We start from the raw sequence: 16,875 nt of genomic DNA, 5'->3' as shown, positions 1-16,875 counted from the left end.
AACAAGACCCCACACTGTTCTGTAGTGTCACTACAGGCCCATCACACATACAGACTGAAATGTTCATACCTCTGACAAGCACACCTGAGGTTCCACAGCAGGTTTGGCCAGAAGCAGCAGCTTTAGGATATTTCTTCAGTGACACAACTCATGATTTTTCAGAAGCCTGGAAGTGCTTATGGGTAGGTGCCAAGGGTATAATAATAAATAAATAATGCTGTTTTGCTTCTCTCACCTTCAGAGGAAATGTGCACCAAGTGGTTAATAATCCATCCTCTGTCCTTGCTGCTCACTGTATTAAGAAAACTCCACCACAGTGCTTAACTGTGGGGGTAGAAACATTATAAAAGTAAAGAATTGGTCTAGATAATAGGGTTCATATATCTGACTTTCTCCTGAATTATCTTTCAAGAAATGCTTTCCCTTTAAAATTTTCCTGCACTTATTTTCCTTAAAACATAAATATTTTGATATTTCTTGCAAAAGCCTTCACCTTCAGTGGAGTTCCTGAGCGCACACACAGTAAGGCAGTAGAGAATCCTGGAGTTACAAAACAGTATTTGAATATAAACAAGAGATAATAAACAGCTGTACCAGTTTCCTGTATAAATTATAATACTTGTTGAAAATACACTGGAGCAGGAGAAGGACTCCTCTCTCTGAGAAGCAGCAGAAACAATGTGTGATGAACTGACTGTAACTCCCATTCCCTGACTCCCCTGCTTCACTGCTGGGGGTGGAGCTGGGAAGGAGGGAGGGGTGAGGGAGTGTGTTTTGAAAGTCTTATTTTATTTCTCATTATCCTGCTTTGATTCTGTCAGTAATAAATCAATTAATATCTCTAATTTGCACCTGTTTTGCCCATGATGGTATTTGATGAGTGATCTCACTCTGTCCTTATCCTCAACCCATGAACCCTTTCTGATATTTTCTCTCCCCTGCCCAGCTGTGGAGGGGAGTGATAGAGAGGCTTTGGTGGGTGTCTGGCATCCAGCCAGGTTCAACCCAATACACACAGTCTCCTACATTTTCAGCTGATATTGCAGAATTTACTGTTATTGAGTATAAAGGTGCTTGATTTGCTGGAGAGCATTGCAGAAGTACAGACTCCTTCCCAAGACAGTGATGCCAAATTATAATGTCATTTGTATTTATCCAAGTAATTCTATTTATAATAACCTTTCAGGTGACCCAATTGTACACTTGGTAAAGCATGTCTAAAGAAGATTAGTTTCTATCTTTTTGAGTATGAAGTAGAGTACTATATAAATACTGCAGCTTAGCTACTGTCTGTTTTGAATGTCAGTTAGGATCAGGTAGTGTTTATGTGCTCTTGAGATTTAGCAGTTTTTATTCAGGATTTCTCAAATTTGCATCAAGCTGAAACTTGGCATGTAAGCTGTCAGCACAGATGCTAGTTTTATTCCAAAAATAGAGTAAGTTGAAGCTTTTAAAGGTGTTAAGTGGCTTATTTATGCAGTGGTTGCAGATCCTTTAGTTTTCTCTCTCTTTCAACTATACAGAAGCTTACTCTGTAACCTTCCTCCAGCATTATTCCATTCTCCAGCATTACAGTCCTGAGCAGTGAGGAATAAGAAGATAAAGTGATCACACTAGAGTGATAATCCAAGGCTGGTGTACCCTGGAAACAGGTGTAAATAATGGTAATTTTTGGTGAAACAGAACCACCTTCATGGAGTCACCATAAAAAACAGTAACTGATAAAACATCTGAAATGCTGCCCAAAATGCTGACATACTGCCTGATAGCACAGTGAAAGGACAGGCAAAATCCCCAGCACTGAGAATGTTCCCTAGCACTCCCATTTAGACAAGGAAGGACCTTTTTTCAAGGATCACTGAAACCTCCTCCTCCAGGAATCATTGCTGGGTACAGCTCTACCTCCACCATGGTATTTACTGAGCATGTGTATTAAAGTCTAAGGCATAATGACTCAGAAAACTTGTAGTAGTATGGATCATTTATGTTCAGTGATCTGCAGCACGGTTTGAGTGGTAACAAACTGCTCCTCATGGAATAAATCAACCCAAATATATCTAACCACAGGTGGACCCCTTTGCTCTATTTTGTGCAGCCAAAGAAATGCCCTCTGCCATAACCTAAGCTCTGGTAGAATTAGAAAACAAAAGTAGGAGATTGTAAAAGATATGAGCTTCCCTGCAGAGTGTCCTGCCAACAGCTGAAGAAGAGGGCAAGTAAATGTAAACATGACATACATCCTGTCCTCTTTCCTTTCTAAGAACCCTGAAAGACAGGAGAGGGCAGGTAAAACCAGGGAGGGCCTGCCTAGTCAGAGATCTGTCTGCAGCTCAAGTTTCCATCTGTAACAAGTGGAGACAATATCCAATAATTTGCAATAAAGTTAATATATATAAATATATAAAAATAATATATATTATAATATAATATATATAATATGTATATAATATTATATATATATATATATATATATATATAAATAAATGATATGTAGGTTTTTGTTAATTTTGTCAGTTTTAAGAATACTCACAGGTTGCAAGGACTGTGATCAGGTTTCAGCTGAAGTTAGTTATTTAACACAACCTTCAAATTCATAGCTGTAATTTTTTCCAGTGAGAAATTTACTCTTTGTAAGAGCACTTGTGCCAGTACAAGTCAGTGTGCATGACTTCTTTATTCTACTCTTCTTGGGGAGGCATCCCCATCTCCCATCTGTTTAAGAAACAAAGAGAAGTTGTTTGCAGGAAAATATTTTTAAGTTTAGATCCTTTCCTTCAACTGAACCAAACTAGATCCAAATTACGAACCAGTAACAAGATTATAAGCTTGAAGTATTTGCTTATACATAATACATATTCAATGCTCTATAATTTTATATTCTCTGAGGAATTTCAACACTCACTGGCTATACCTCTGTTTGGAGGTCTTGAGCAGTAATTTCTCTTCTAAAATCTACTCCATAAAATGTTCAGGTGTATCAAAATAATTTAGATGAGACCATATCAAGCTCTACATCTACAATACTCATGACATGAAAACATTTTAGTCTTTCCTGTCAGAATGAAGCAATGTGAAAAACCTGAGCTAATTTATTTGGGCCTTAAACAGCTGTGGATGAGAACTAATTTCTGGTCAGGAGTTGAAATCATGCCAGCAGGAGCTTACTCTTAAACAGATGCTCCAGAATTCTATATAGAGGCTCACATATCTCATGTCATTTAATGGGTACCTGGTCAGAAGTCTCTTCCCTTCCTGCTACAGCTGTCCCTGTGAAATAGCAAACCTGTTTTCTGGTCATTGTGTGCTCTGTGAATAATTTCTCTAAAAGGTTATTTACAGGGTCCATTTTCTTAACTCTAAAAATATGGAGGTTGAACTTTGTTAAAAATCCTATAACTCTCAGTGTGATACAATTCTGAATTAAAAAAAAAATTCAAGATGTTAAAATAATTGTACAGATAAAAAATAAAAATCCCCAAACCCACAAGAGACTCTTCTTTATCAATCCCTCGGTTTTGAAAAAAAAACATATATAGAAATTTAGAGGCTGTATTTTTCCCTAGTGAGCATAAAAATGAGACAGCCCAGAAATATACATGCAGAAGAATGCATGGAACACACCTTGTCTAGATGTTTTTTGTGTCTCTTAAGCCTTCATGAACGTCAGGTCTCATTGCAATGTTTCCCCTCAGGAAACATCAAGGTTTATGCCAGAGATTTCCATCTTCCAAGGGTTTCATCTGTACCTGTCTTCAAGCAAGACAAGTACAAGGTGGGTATTTTTGGTAGGCTGCTCATGCTGTTGATAATCAGCAGTGCCTATAGTTTCATGAATGCTTTCAGTTCTGGTGTGCTCAGTTCTGTTTTTGTAAGAAAGGACCTGTCCACCCTCGCCCACCCTACAGCTACGTCTGTCATCCTTCCTTCCACTGCGTTTGCAAGAACATTTTGTGTGGTCATGTGGAGCTCTGGCTGTGCTTAAGCCAGGGAAAAACTCAGAAAGGTTAGTACATCATCCTTTAAAAGATGGTGAGGGCCAGGAGCAGGGTCTGGGCTCAGCAGTGGCTCAGTGCAGTACCTGAAGGTCAGGCACCAGCTCCAAGGCTGGAACTCACCACCCTGAGGTAGGTGCAGTGCAGGACAGAGGGACTAAACCAACCCCTGCATTGCCTCAAACAAGGCACCCCTGGATTCAGAGCCCAAATTCACTTCTGGTGCCTGTCTGCTTACACATGCACAGAAGGGGAAGGTGCACGTAGGTTACATTTTGCAAGAACTGCCCAAAGAAGGTAGAGTGAATATTTTTTGCTTGTGGTGTGATTTGACATATGACATGCCACAGCAACCTTCCAGGGCACAGAATGTGATCCCACTATGTATCTGATATAATTAAGGATGTATGACTTAAGTACCAGCTCATGGCTGTGGCCTGAAGTGATACCACTGGACTGAGATACAACATTGTGGTTTTGCTTTCCATCTAGGGAATTGTAATACGTGCTAAAAATACTGTTTGGCACGTGGAAATGCAGACTGTTATCTCATGCAGCGTGGGACATGGAATGTCAATGCCAGTAGAAGTCACCGCAGAAGAGGAAAAATGGACATTTTAAGGAAGCCTTATTGTGTTGCCAGCAAGATAAACGGGGGCTGGATTGATATTCTTTATCCCTCTCTCCACTCTGTCCCTTGCAGGATGAGGAATGATCTGTTTAGAAGTGAGTCATAGCTAAATAAAACCAGCATAGGCAATCATTTGCACCATATTAGGCATCAATTTTCCATCACACATTGTATCTATGTAGCTACTGTGTTTTCTTCCCTGTGTTTTCTTATGGGAAGATGCATTTATTTTTAAGCTGTATTTAAAGTCACTCATCTCTAGGGAAACATGGAGGGAATACTTGAAGGAAAGCACTTCATCCTCTCTCCAAAGCTCCTTTGTGCCAAGGGTCTACTATCCCAACTCTGGGTGGCACACCATGACTGTGGTTAAGGGAGCAGCCAGGAGAGAAGACTTGTTCTGAGAATGTTTTTAGAAAGTGTATCCAAGATCCTGTCTGAAATTATGGTTACAGAGAGCAGTGTCTGCTGAATTATTTAAATTGATATAATTTAGGTTCAGGTTATATAATCATAGAATCAGAAAGTTGGAGAGGAGAGAAATTTATGCACTAATTTACTTGTGAAGGGCAATAAAATAATAAACAAAACATTCTGGATAAATAACAAATTAACCAAAGTGATTGAATTTCAGCCTTAGAGAGCTGTAGAGACAAGTCCTTCCCATTTTACCCATATGAGTAGTTTCATTAACAACAATCTGCTTCTTAGTAAATTGCCAGTTGTGATAAAAACAAATAACTTGTTCTTTTGTTTCTCTGCTGCTATGCATTTTAATAATTCCAGACATACTCATTAAAACTGGTGCTTTTATACTCAAATGTTGTAAAACACTCTTGCATTACTGTTAAACCACTCAATCTCCCTTTTCTGTCTAAATATCTATATAGCCACAGAAAAGGCAGAGGAAAATAAAAACCTCCAGAACAGGTGCAAGAGCAGGATGATGCAACTGTCTGCTCACTCTGCCCACAGGAGCAATGTGGCACCTCGGCGCCGTGAGCAGGGATCCAGAAAGTGGCACTGAGTGAATTCCATGCCAAAATGTTGACAACATCTGATATGTGCAAGAGGGCCACTGAGTGCACAGAACTGCGTGTCCAGCGGAACATAACACCATGCAATCTAGCATGGGGTTAGATTTGCACATAGTAATCATTTATTCGCTATAAAAACAGATGTGCCCTCTAATTGCATCTAGAAGGTACACTACCAAAATTAATGATCCAAAACCTCTATGAAGATAAAGGTTTCATCACCATTATAATTTATTTGAAAAAGTTTTCCATTTCCTTATGCTATAAGTACCAATTTTAAGAAAGTGACATCTTGTTATGGGTTTTAAAATATTTTTTCATTTGTCACATTTTAATGTTTATAATGTATATTATGAGGGAAAAGGGGTGTCAGAGCACCAAGATTGCTTTAAAAACATTGTTTGTTCTTTATATTATTTGTGAAGTACTTAAGGCTATTCAGGAGAATCATGATGTTTAATATGCATATGTACAACACTTGGTCTGCAAAAACAAGTTGGCAGAATTTTGCACGGAGCTGCTGCTAACATCTCTTTCCTGAGCAATGGTACATTTAGCAATCTGTTGGCAGTTTTTTATTCTGCCCATGAGAAGTGACACCACAAGAGGCTCACTTTGTGCCCATTCTTCTCAGGAGCGTTAGTGAGAGGGCAACTGGCTCAGCACTGCAACAACTCTGGAGGGAGAGATCTCACTCCACTGCCCCTGTGAGTGGAGAAAACAGAGGTAAAATAATATGAATTTGGATTTTTGGCCACATTTCCAAGAGCTACACTTCAGAAGCTAGTGGAGTTCTGTACAGGCATTATTCATCCCTGTTTCTGAAGCCCCTGAATCTGTCATGGTCACTGTTGTTCAGATCTGGAGTAGAAAGGCCCAAAGACAGCTGGCAACCTGTGTGTGATAGAGCAGATCAATGAGTGCTAATAGATGGAAATAGGGAAATAACTGTTATGGGCTGCTCAGCCTTTTGAAGAATTGGTATACAGGGAAGGTGAGAGAGGGTAAAAACTCACTGTTTTCTAGAAAAAATATTGTTTCCAAATAGAATAATTGCTCAGTGTCTTTTTCTAGTCTATTTGAAGATCCAGCTCAACACTGATGGGTCTCTAGTGAGTTTGAAGTATTTCCTCTTAAACTTTGAGCCTTTTTGATGAATGACTGTGGAACCCTGTTGGATGGCTACAAAGTTGTGATCTCTGGGTCAAGGAGGGTCCCCTTAACCTTAGGGATCTGTCTGTTGAAGCTGGTCCCACCAGCGTTCAGCATTTCAGTGATGCTCTGCAGACAGAAATACAGCACCTCTGGTTCTTGTGATTTATCAAGAGAATAAAATGGACACCAAGATGCTGTCAGTGTCCACAGGTCATGGCAAACACATTTCAAGTGGAAAAAAAAATCACTTGACTCTTTGTACTGCACCAAGGATAACACAGTCCCAACCCAAACAAGTAAGAATTATTAATGGCAACAGACAGCTGGAAACAGAGGTCAAGGACAGAAGACATCCCTGCCTCAGGAGTTTTCCATTTGCTCATGATGCAAAGTGACCACCTGACTGCTCTCCTGGCTTGTTGTAGTCTCATGGGCAGAGCACTAACTGTGATGCACTCGGGGTTCATGTGAGCTCAGCTCACGTGGTAAGCCAGACTCCAGACTCCCAGTCTGTGGGTGAAACTCCTCTGATGGCATTTCCTTTAAAGCTGTAGCACTGTGCCCTTTTTTCTCTGCTGCATAAGCTTGGGCCCATTTAATCAAAGGCATGGTGCTTAAAACTGGTTGGCAGTGGAGTTTCTGCCTAAAGATGACTGAAAAAAGAGAGAACTGAGTGATAGGAAGTGAAGCCAAACTATAAGTGGTGTGAATCTTGTTTTCCTTTTCAAAGTAGAACTAAATGTATGTGATTTAATTTAAAATCAAATATATAAGGCGTCTCATTTTAATAAGAAGAAATGCTGAAAATCCTTTTTATACCAAGCCAATGTGGATGACATTGGCTGGCATGACAGTAGTACAATGGGAATTTTTTCAAACATTGCCACAGTACATGTTTTTTTTTTTTCTATTGAGATCTCACTACTGTAATGCCAGCCAACTGAGAAGAATTTCTCATGTTTTGGATGGTAATAAATTTTCCACAAAGTGTTAACCAACACCTTGGGCAGCTTTTTTGGTTGATACTACTCTAGATCCCACATTACAAATTGCTGAAACAGGAGAAGGGCCTTAGTTACACAATTCAAACATTTTTTTCCTAGTTGTGGTCAGCATCGTGTGACTACATGAGTGAAATAGCAAGGGATTCATCAATAATAGTGGTAAACTGCATCTCAGGCTTTGAGTTAAAAAAGAAAATAAAACCAGACCAACTTTTTATTCCCCACTCCCCCTTTTTATTCCCATCTAACAGTTCAACAGACTTTGTGAGAAGTCTTGGAATGTTTTCTCTTTTCAATGCTTCTAATTTAAATTACTTTCTAGAAATGAATATTTCATGACATTACAGGACGCTCCAAGGCTTCATCTCTTTAGTGCTAATTATTTTAACAGGACCTATATGAAAGGCAAAGGCCATTTTTCTATATTGTCTGCATTAACACTATAAAACTATCTTCATTTGACAGTTAAAGTTCTCATTTCTGTATTTCCTCATTTTCACTTTTTAGTGTCAGAAAGTGACAAGTCCAAATTATCATGGGGTTAGCCCTGCAGTCAACCAATTATGTCCTCATTAGTAAAAAAGATTTAAGACTACTAGCACTTAATCCTTAGCTTTTCTCTCTCTTCACAAAGCCACCTTTGATTTCCATACAGGAAATTCTCATAGCAGTACCCCTAAACAAAACACTGTTTAATCCTCCAGGTCAGTTTGATATAGTATCCATTGCCTGAGCAAGGAAGCAAGATCTGCTTAGGCACCTACATGTTTGGAGCTAAGGAAGTTTCCACTTTGGAGTAAATAGTTTCCACTAAACCTCACTTCTCTTGTGGTAAAAAAAAACCCAAACCAAAACCCAAAATAAATCAACCTTCCATCTGCATTCCTTTCACATTCTGATGGGCACAAACTAAATAAAATAACCTCCAAAACCACAAACTTATGTCATTTGATCAAATGGAAGGACATGCAGTACAAAGCTGGAAATCTTTTCCATGTACCTTAGCCAAGGTCAGGCCAACTCTGTGTACAACCTGCTGCCTGGGGTGTCAGCATTTCAGATGTGCTTTCAGGGGCTCTTACCACAGTTCTTTCATGCAACATCCACACTGAGGGAAAAAACCTGCAAGTCCAGGCTCTTCACCCTTTGAAGTTCCCTCCTGTTCCTTAACTCATACTCAACCCTCAGCAGCCCATCTCTCATAAGGTGCAACTTGCAATGAGATTCTTTCTCTGTTCTGGTTTCTGCCTGACTCTTGAATTCTGGCTGAGCATCCAGGTGGACCCTCACACTGAGAGCTCGAAAACAAAAGCCACTGGGAATGGACTACAAGAAAGCAGCCCAGGGGGCTCATGGTGGCTTCTGCCTGCCCCTGGCTGGTGAAATCCCCCAGGTGAGGACCCTGAGAGCTGCTCTGGGATGCCAGAGCAGCATAAAGCCAGACCAGTGCAGCCAAAGAGAGTGAATGCTTTCAGCATGTGGCAATAATTTCTCCAGCCTATTCTGTGTCATTGAGCAGCCCAAGGGTGGGGAAACACCTCAAAGGAGGAAAGAACCAAAGTCTCAGACTTCTACTACTCATCCTCCAACTTCCGAACTGAATGACCTTGAAAATTTGAATTTCTAAAATTCACAAGTGTGGCACTTCACAGCTCTAAATACTCTGGGCAGCTTTTCCCTCAATACCTCCATATGGCCTGGTGCCACCCACACTAAGTTTTCTGAGGAGGGCTAGGTGGCTTTGCACGCCCTTGCCCATCCCCACAGCCAGTCTCCTGAGCACCCAGCATCCTTGTTCACAGTAATCAGATGCATGAATCTAACACAACAATTCCAGTTTTATGAAGTGCAGATTTCTGTAAAGAAGTTACTAGCATAAAAGGACCCAATGTTTATTGTCAGGCCCTATAGGTTTTGACAAGTTCATTTGTTTTAGATGTGGATTTTAACTAACTTCCATTCTTTGGTTATTACAAGAATTTGGCCTCTTAAACATTTAATAAACATCATGAAACAATAAACTAGATGAAATTAAATGTTGTGGAATTATCTCTGCATTTGAATTGCACTTTTATTGTATCATTTAGCAACCAAAAGGATAAGTTTGTAAAGTGGTTCTTTTGAAACAGGCAAACAAGTAAGATGATTTGGGGACACATGGTGTAAGTAGGATGAAGTCTTATAAAGAAAAATCCTTCATGACATTGTAGATGAATTAAGCCAAGGCATAATACTTTCCATTTGTCCAGACAAGCTACTGGCATGATTTCTGCAACAGAGCTGAAATGGTATCTGCAGATGGTGATTGGAGTGCAAAGTTAATGTTTTTATGCATGGAGCATCCTGGCATGCACAGGTGATCTTCAAATGCCAAGGATTTCCTCTCTCTTTTGCATTACAAAACACCTGCAACAGTCCTACAGCATTCAACAACACTGTTTATGATCAAGAGCCAGATTGTGATATTTGTGTACACAGCTATTTAGCTTTTGCCCTAGATTCCCTTCCCAAATTTTCCTTCATTTTATCCTGCTTCTGTTGGGCTTGTAACCATATAAATTAAATGAACAATTGCATTTCTGTCAGGCTAGTCACCCTGTTAGAACTGCCAGAATCTCACTGGGCTGGTAAATCACAGTTTGGTAGCTGCTGCCAGACATAGCAAGGACATTCAATGATGTCCAGGAAGCTATTTGGGAAGTAAGACTGCTCAGAGGGAATATGGGTATCTCACAGTTGTTAGGAATATGAAAGCAAGGGGAGCAAAACCACTCAGAAATATTAAAAAGTCCTTTTGTATGGTTTAATACTTGTTTTGGGATTGAAAAATACAGGAAAATAGGGAATATATATTTTTTAATCCAACAAAAAGTACAGCAATGAAAAAGGTTCTGCACATAAAAGCTGAAACACAATGATGAAAAAGTATATATTCCAGCAAAAGCTCCATCACTATTTACTTCTCTCTATTAATACAATCATAGCTTAGTCAAAATCTGACGTAAAACTGAACTGGAAATGTGAATAATCTGTTTTGCAACTGTTAAAACCAATTGAATGTGATGTTAAGTTCACCACAGGTGTTGCCAGCAAGTCCTTGCTCCTTGAGACTCCTATGTAAAGGCTTTCTATTCTTTTGGAGTGGGGAATTTAAAAAGTCATTAATTTGGTTTAGTTTGCCTGGGAATTACACAATCTGGACAATATGGAGAGCAACATTTGAAAGACATTGTTTGCAAGTTGTGCTGGGTGACAGCAGCATTTCCATCTGGCAAATGCCTGAAATGTGTGCTCAGTGTGGGAAAGACTGGAATAAAAGAGGAAAATAAGGTGATATTGGCCTAACCTGGTATGTTGCAGAGATTTTGGGCAGGCTCAGAGTATACAACAACATATATAGAGTTGTAGGCTCAGAGTATATTGTATAATAACAGAAAATGCAGAAATAATTCTCTCTTTGTCTGCAGTGCCTAACAAACAAGTTTCACTAATTTTTCTTTAATCAGATTTGTAACTTCAGTTGCTTCAGTGCAACTGAAATAAAGACTATTCTAAAAGCATGACCAACTGATAAGACATGAATAAAATTACTTCCATGTGTATGAGATTATTATAAATGGGACTTATTTCAACAAAGAACACTGTAAACAAATACATGATCCAGTTTATTAACTGAGATTGGCTGGATTACATTTTGAAAATAAGATACATATGTTGGCAATTATCACACTTCACTATAGTTACGCCTTTGAAAAACATACATCATGTGTTTTTTCCTGTGGAAATTGTAGTTATTTAGTTTGCCTTACTAGAACATTTTGAGAAGTATCTTTTCAAAATGTATGTACCAGCCTCATTTCTGAATCCATGTTGAGACATGAGAGGGCAGATCCAGATTCCTCAGGTCCATGGGCTGAGGTGGAAGTCAGGAAAGTCTTCCAGCCAGCTGGGATGCACCACAGAGGGGCACTGGCTGTAAATGATTCAGTGGCTGCTGTGTTTGCCTGTAGCTTTTGTCAGGGCATGAGACCAAGAGAGGCATTGCCTGGTTCTACTAGGAAAAGAACTGCATCAGTGCTGTTTTGTTAGGGTTATTCTACATTGCAGGATGGTTGTTCTCATGTCCTGGTTTGTAAAATGTGGCAAAACAAACCTTCCCTACTTTGTATAGCTGTTATTAGGGGAACTTAAGCTGCTAGACTCTTAGGTAGTCATTGTCAAAGAAAGACAGATTTTTTTTTTTTTTTTTGTAGCTTTGAAATAAAAATCTTCTCTGCTTGATAGAAATAAAGATATAAACCTTTTGAATAACAGCAGCCTGGCATTCAAGGCACTCATGGCATGTCCAGACCAAGTTCTTGCTCCCTATCAGGTAGAGTCCTTGTTTTGCCCTGGCTCTGCTGCCTGGCTGGTGCATTAAGCACTAGGCTGCTGGCCATTCTGTAGCAAGTCTCTCTCAGAGTGAGAGACTTCTCTGACACACACAATACATGATTTAAGCACTCCACACATTTTTAGAGAGCTCTGTGCTGGGATGCACTGGTTAGAGTGGAGAGAGACAAGTTAGATTACATAGAAAGTGATATAGATCTTAACCAGAGCACCATACTCAGTCTAAATGTTGCCCAGTTTGGACAGATAGCTGGCAAAACCTGCTAGGGGCATTTCAAAGATAATATGTGCTGTCCCATTTCTCCATGTTAAGAAAATGCATGTTAATGTTAGCCCTGGCACTAATCCAGTGCTGGGCTCTGACATTAGAAGGACATACACAGCAAGTAGGAACATGTCTGCAGAGATTAGAGATGAATCTTCACTCTCACAATACAAGAACTTTGTGCAACAGCTGTAGGGAAAAGAAGAAGAAACCCAAGCCCAAAATCTTTGCTTCAAGCCCATTATAACTGCCAACATGTCCAAGAAATGGTGACAAAGTATTTTGCAGACATTATTAGATTCAGGTGCTGTTGGTCCCATTCTGGCATAGATAACACACAGGTCTAACCTCTCTTTCCTGTCATGCAGCCTAGAAAACCAATGAACTATTGCAACACATATGAACAGCAAAAAGTAATCTCCTTATCTAATTGACACTAGTATGTGAACTTATAATGTCAAGTGTAGAAGATAAAAGAACCCTGGCCTCAGCTAAGATTTTCAGACAGCAACTCCCCAGGTAGAGAAGTACCACAGTTCAAGCTTTATTTACTTCAACCAAAACTTTGCACCTTTACAGTATGAAGAATTCCCCCAGTGAAGGAGCTGTGTCAGTCCTGTCCCTCCTTCCAGCACATCAGAGACAAAGATGGCCAGGTGATGGGTTAACTTCATGTACTGCACCTCAGGCTTCATTGAGGGGGTTGTAAGACCTCCTTTTTCAAACAAAGCCCGGGATAAAATTACATCAGAATGCCATACAAATCTTAAGCTGCCTTGAGCAGGCCAGTAACATGGGAAACCTTTTATGCCTATCTTATGTTACAGAAAACCTCAGATTATTTTTGGGTTTGCTGCTGATTCTAATGTCACTTTTAAAAACCATGAAAAAAGGAAGAGAGTTAAAATCAAGAACTCCATAAATCTTACTAGGAAAAATTTTGTTTAAATTACATGAAATGAAAGTATGTTCTGAAAACTCTCCAAGGGGTCTTAAAAACACAGTAGGGGGAGAGAGAAAGATACCATCCAATTAGTCCTCTAGTCCTACCCACAGCAAAATGACCACACTAAATAGCAAAGTAATCAGTTAAGGAGGGATCAGAAGGCCTAGGGCAAAGGACTCAGCAAAGCTGGCACCCCCACCTCTCTCGTGTTTCATTTCATTCTACGAGGCCAAAGATTGTTTTCTTGAAATTATAAAATGAAAGCCAGCCCCGCCCTGTTTTGTAAGACAGCATTGATCTTTTTATATAAGCTACCTGTTCAGAGAAACAGAAAATTTCAGAGCCTTTGAACAGGCTCTCTCTTTTTCTTTTTTTATGTTAAGTCCAAATGAATGGATGAGGCATTTAGTTTTTTGGAAGAATGAAAGAAGCATTTCTGCTCTGCCTCTGTTTGTGACCACTAACTGGTGACAGTGATCAGAAATTACTGCCTGGTAAATTTTTTTCCCTTATGAGCCCAGTTCCCGTGCTGGAGGCAGCAGAGCTCAGCCAGTGCTGGGGCCAGCAGCAGCAGCAGAGCAGCAGCAGAGCAGCAGAGCAGCAGCAGAGCAGCAGCAGCAGCAGCACCACCACCACCATTGCTGCCGTGCCTTTATTGCTGCCCTGGCCGTGTGCTGGGGCACAGCTCCATCCTTGCAGCTCGTGCCCCTGCAGCCCCAAAGGGCTGACCTGGCTGTCTCTGCTGTCGTGTTCCCATCCCTGCTGCATGCCAAGCTAAGCCACAAACCAGCTCAGGGCTTTATCAGCCACCTGCAGAGGATTAGGTGGACAGCCCTGGACTAAGGTTTCAGGGCAAGCCCAGGCAGCGGCTCTGGCACGTGGTGAGCTGAACCACGGTGTCCCATGGGCCCAGCAGAGATCAAACTGCATTTGTACACCCAGGCCTTGCAGAGCAGCCATCTGTCACTGTGCAGCCACGGGGGATTGGCAGCTGGATCCAGCCCCCATGTACTGTACAGTCTAGATGGGACCAGACAGTAACCATAGTGTTGCAAGGCAGTGATGGAGACCTAGGGAGCTGCTCCTGGGACAGACCCTCCATCACAGCAATGCCCATGCCAAGAACTGCAGCAATGGAAGGAGAGAAACATTTATCTTACTACCTAGAAGGTATTAAGTCTGTGTTTCATACAGTAAGAAAGTTACTATCACCAGAAAATCTGTCCCTTTCTGTAAGACATAAAATCTCCAAAGCTATGGAGCCAGGTGTCTGATAATGTGGAAATCACATCAGAGATGAACACCACCAAAACTGTTTTTAACTGTCATTCTGGAGGAGCTTCCAAATTTTAAAGTGATTGTTTAGGGAAAACAACAAATTTTTCAGATGACAATAAGGTTACCTAAAATAGAATTTAGAGTTTGGATGCTTAGTACAGAAATGAACAGATAGGATCATAAATTTCTTTCATGCTGGATGCCTCTCCAGGGAGCCTTAGATTTTAATTTTTATATTTTCTAATGCTTGAGTTCCATTCTGGCAGGAATTATAGTACTGTAATTTTGTCAGCTAGCAGCCGCTACTTTGAATAAACCCAATGGAAAAAAGATTAGATGCAAACAAATTAGATTTACAACAAAGCCAACTAACCCAAACAAACCTCAAAACTTGCAACTTATAAAGCACTTTCTCTGATGCAGCTCATGCCCAGCTCTATGGGAACCACAAGGGAATATATTAATACCTCTGAGAGGCCAAAGAAGGCAAGTATCAGATGGACAACACTTTACAGTGGATCTGCTCTAAGTCATTCAAACTTCAGTAGCTGTTTGAGAGATCTTCTGGTTCTCTGACTATTCTTTACAGAGCAAACATGAGAATTCTAAAGTCAAAATGTCATTCTAATCAACATTGAAGAGGATTAAAAAAAAAAAATCCAAAGCCCTTTCTCCCCTGCAGAGTTAAGGGAAAGCTCACAACAAGTTACTGAAAATCAATATGCTGCTTTTATACAAAATTTCCAAGAAATTCCATACAGGAGTGGGGAAGAAAGTATAATGAATAGCCAAGGAATGGTCTTCAAGGAGGATGGAATATTAGAGAGTTTTCAAGCTTAACCTAAGCAGATATCATTGTAAATGCAGCTTCAAAGAGCTTTTATTGGTGTTACAAGTGTAACTAGAAGTAGAATTCTATTACGGTAATAAAGCTGCTACTGTAAATGTTTTGCAATAGAGAAACAAGCTTTTTGCAACTAATAAAAATATATATATTTAAAGAAATGGTCAGCATTATATTTCATCTGATTTCCTTCCTTTCATACCCCCTGCATGTTTCTTCCTCACCAAAAGCTATAATCCTTGAAGAGGAGGTAGTCATGCTCTGCACAAGTGTAATAGTCTAAACACGTCGCTTTTTTTCTGCAGATTGAGACCTGAGCATTTAATTATTTACAGAACACCTCTGCTTGAGGCCTTCTTCCAGCTTTCATTAATTAAGAGTACATGTCTTTGATACAAAGTAGAATCTCTGAGAGGCCAGAAGCATTGCATTCTCAGGTATATTTAACACACAGCAATGTGATGGATGCAGTTCAGGGCTCTACGCCGCTTGTGTCTTTGCTAGCATAAATTTAGAAAGTGTTAAAAGGTCTAGTGCCTATAAAAGTTAAGCATGTTACAGCAAGCCAAGAAAAGGGAGATGATGCACTCTCTCAGGAATCTGTCTAAGGAAGTTATGGGTGTAGCTGCTGCACTCTTTGGCTTTGGTGAAAGTCTAGAGCAGGAAGTGTTGTGGGATGGCCCTGGCAAAACCTACAGGAACAACAGCTCTAAAGTAACAGCGAAATTTAGATAAGAGAACTGATATAAGTCCTTAGGACAAATGCATCTCCTATTGGACTGAGAGTCTAGAAAGTAACACAATTCACAGTTTATTGCAGAAAAATGAATGAAATGCTGTAGCAATAAGACATTCCCCCAGAGTGGTCACTGGGACTTCTCACTTGGAGAAGAAATGAGAGGAATTTTCTTTTTTTATTCTGCTATTTTGTCAGTTATGGCTGTAACAGGAATTTAGACAACAGAAAAAGATTCCAAACCTCTTGGGGAACTTGTCAACATGTTGTGATTATACAAAATAAGTGGGACAGTGCAGTGGGACTCCAAATCTTGTCCTCTTCACCACTCACCTCAGAACTGCTCCTAAGGTGGTGCTGTAAAAGCCTGCACTTAGTACTGGAAAAAGCCATTACTGACAAAGGAGGTCCCAGAAAATGTTTGAAGAAGTCATGTAACTGACTTATTTTCCTAAAAGCAGAAGTCACTCTCATTAAGTCTATTCTGGAACAATACTGTCAGTTGTTTTCTGAGTATTCAGAAAGTTTTGTTTTCAAAATTAGAGCAGAGAACAAAGAACAGTAAATTGTCAGCTTCAACAAAAACATCTATTTC

The 16,875-nt window shown here is 40.0% G+C and overlaps 1 long non-coding RNA gene across 1 annotated transcript; it reads left to right on the top strand.

Annotated features, from left to right (window-relative positions):
- The first annotated feature begins 2,460 nt into the window (after nt 1-2,460).
- Nucleotides 2,461-5,267, top strand: LOC146767054 (uncharacterized). Its single transcript, XR_014956144.1, has 3 exons — nt 2,461-3,328; nt 3,693-3,772; nt 4,485-5,267. It is a non-coding gene; the product is annotated as an uncharacterized LOC146767054 (long non-coding RNA).
- The last annotated feature ends 11,608 nt before the right edge of the window (nt 5,268-16,875 follow it).

The sequence above is a fragment of the Lonchura striata genome, chromosome 6, assembly GCF_050655825.1.
Source record: "Lonchura striata isolate lonStrDom1 chromosome 6, ASM5065582v1, whole genome shotgun sequence".
NCBI classification, from domain to species: Eukaryota; Metazoa; Chordata; class Aves; order Passeriformes; family Estrildidae; genus Lonchura; species Lonchura striata.
Note: the sequence above shows the minus strand (reverse complement) of the source record. Positions and strands in the feature narration are given on the sequence as shown.